Consider the following 3,250-nt stretch of genomic DNA (forward strand, 5'->3'; position numbering starts at 1 on the left):
AGAGGCGAGCCCAAACCCTCTGGGGTTTCGTATGCGGTCACCTTGGGACCGGCTAGCGGACGTCTCGACCTACGGGCCCTCTGGGCCCGAGGAAGACGACGAGCCCGACTTCTGTTGGGATTTCTCTGGACTTGGCAACCCCGGTGCCATGCGGGACTTCATGACTGCATGCGACCACTGCCTCTCCGATTGTTCCGACGGTAGCCGTAGCCTCGGCGATGAGGACTGCGGCCCAAGTCGCGAATGCTTCCACGTCGATCTAGGGGGTCCCTCCGAAGGCAACCATCTCGGCATGCCGGAGGACGGTGATCTCCCTAGGCCGGTGCCTCGCGTTGACATCCCACGGGAGCTAGCTGTGGTCCCCGTTCAGGTGGGGGGCCATGACCCACAGCTCGAGCAAATCCGCGGGGTGCAGGCCAGGCTCGACGAGGGAGCAGGAGCGCTTGAGCCGATCCGCCGGGACGTCGGGCAGGCATGGGCGGGCCAACCTCCGGCCGGAGAAATACGTCATCTACCCCAGGGCTTCCAGCACCGCATCGCCGACGAGGTCAGGGTCAGGCCGCCGCCCGCATCCAGTGGGGTTGGCCAGAACCTGGCCGCAGCAGCAATGCTCCTCCGCGCGATGCCGGAGCCATCAACTACCGAGGGGCGGCGAATCCAGGGAGAGCTCAAGAATCTCCTGGAAGGCGCCGCGGTTCGACGGGCCGAGAGCTCTGCCTCCCGAAGGTAGGGGTACCCCTCGGAACCTCATGTCGCGACTTCCCGATTCATGCGGGAAGCCTCGGTCTACACCGGGCGCACACGCAACACAGCGCCTGCGGCCCCGGGTTGCCTCGGCAACGAGCACCATCACCGCGATCGTCGGGCCCACCTCAACGAGAGGGTGCGCCGAGGCTACCACCCCAGGCGTGGGGGACGCTACGACAGCGGGGAGGATCGGAGTCCCTCGCCCGAACCACCCGGTCCGCAGGCCTTCAGCCGGGCCATACGACGGGCGCCGTTCCCGACCCGGTTTCGACCCCCGACTACTATCACAAAGTACTCGGGGGAGACGAGACCGGAACTGTGGCTCGCGGACTACCGTCTGGCCTGCCAACTGGGTGGAACGGACGATGACAACCTCATCATCCGCAACCTCCCCCTGTTCCTCTCCGACACCGCTCGCGCCTGGTTGGAGCACCTGCCTCCGGGGCAGATCTCCAACTGGGACGACCTAGTCCAAGCTTTCGCCGGCAATTTCCAGGGCACGTACGTGCGCCCTGGGAATTCCTGGGACCTCCAAAGCTGCCGACAGCAGCCGGGAGAGTCTCTCCGGGACTACATCCGGCGATTCTCGAAGCAGCGCACTGAGCTGCCCAACATCACCGACTCGGATGTCATCGGCGCGTTCCTCGCTGGCACCACCTGTCGCGACCTGGTGAGCAAGCTGGGTCGCAAGACCCCCACCAGGGCGAACGAGCTGATGGACATCGCCACCAAGTTCGCCTCCGGCCAGGAGGCGGTCGAGGCTATCTTCCGAAAGGACAAGCAGCCCTAGGGCCGCCCATCGGAAGATGCCCCCGAGGCGTCAACTCAGCGCGGCGCCAAGAAGAAGGGCAAGAAGAAGTCGCAAGCGAAACGCGACGCCGCCGACGCGGACCTTGTCGTCGCCGCCGAGTACAAAAACCCTCGGAAACCCCCCGGAGGTGCCAACCTCTTCGACAAGATGCTCAAGGAGTCGTGCCCCTATCACCAGGGGCCCGTCAAGCACACCCTTGAGGAGTGCGTCATGCTTCGGCGCCACTTCCACAGGGCCGGGCCACCCGTGGAGGGTGGCAGGGCCCACGACGCTAATAAGAAGGAAGATCACCAAGCAGGAGAGTTCCCCGAGGTCCGTGACTGCTTCATGATCTACGGTGGGCAAGCGGCGAATGCCTCGGCTTGGCACCGGAAGCAAGAGCGCCGGGAGGTCTGCTCGGTGAAGGTGGCGGCGCCAGTCTATCTAGACTGGTCCGACAAGCCCATCACTTTCGACCGAGCCGACCACCCCGACCATGTGCCGAGCCCGGGGAAATACCCGCTCGTCGTCGACCCCGTCATCGGCGACGTCAGGCTCACCAAAGTCCTCATGGACGGAGGCAGCAGCCTCAACATCATCTATGCCGAGACCCTCGGGCTCCTGCGTGTCGATCTGTCCTCCGTCCGAGCAGGCGCTGCGCCCTTCCATGGGATCATTCCCGGGAAGCGCGTCCAGCCCCTCGGACAACTCGACCTTCCCGTCTGCTTCCGAACACCCTCCAACTTCCGAAGGGAGACCATGACGTTCGAGGTGGTCGGGTTCCAAGGAACCTACCACGCGGTGCTGGGAAGACCATGCTACGCGAAGTTCATGGCTGTCCCCAACTACACCTACCTGAAGCTCAAGATGCCGGGCCCCAACGGGGTCATCACCGTCGGCCCCACGTACAAACACGCGTTCGAATGCGACGTGGAGTGCGTGGAGTACGCCGAGGCCCTCGCCGAGTCCGAGGCCCTCCTCGCCGAGTCCGAGGCCCTCATCGCCGACCTGGAGAGCCTCTCTAAGGAGGTGCCAGACGTGAAGCGACATGCCGGCAACTTTGAGCCAGCGGAGACGGTTAAGTCCGTCCCCCTCGACCTCAGCGACGACGCCTCCAAGCAGATCCGGATCGGCTCCGGGCTCGATCCCAAATAGGAAGCAGTGCTTGTCGACTTTCTCCGCGCGAACGCCGACGTCTTCGCGTGGAGTCCCTCGGACATGCCTGGCATACCGAGGGATGTCGCCGAGCACTCGCTGGACATCCGAGCCGGAGCCCGACCCGTCAAGCAGCCTCTGCGCCGATTCGACGAGGAGAAGCGCAGAGCCATAGGCGAGGAGATCCACAAGCTAACGGCGGCAGGGTTCATCAAAGAGGTATTCCATCCCGAATGGCTTGCCAACCCTGTGCTTGTGAGAAAGAAAGGGGGGAAATGGCGGATGTGTGTAGACTACACTGGTCTAAACAAAGCATGTCCGAAGGTTCCCTACCCTCTGCCTCGCATCGATCAAATCGTGGATTCCACTGCTGGGTGCGAAACCCTGTCTTTCCTCGATGCCTACTCAGGGTATCATCAAATCAGGATGAAAGAGTCCGACCAGCTCGTGACTTCTTTCATCACACCCTTCGGCATGTACTGCTATGTCACCATGCCGTTCGGCTTGAGGAATGCGGGCGCGACGTACCAGCGGTGCATGAACCATGTGTTCGGTGAA

Source organism: Zea mays, chromosome 2 (genome assembly GCF_902167145.1).
Source record: "Zea mays cultivar B73 chromosome 2, Zm-B73-REFERENCE-NAM-5.0, whole genome shotgun sequence".
Classification (NCBI taxonomy): Eukaryota; Viridiplantae; Streptophyta; class Magnoliopsida; order Poales; family Poaceae; genus Zea; species Zea mays.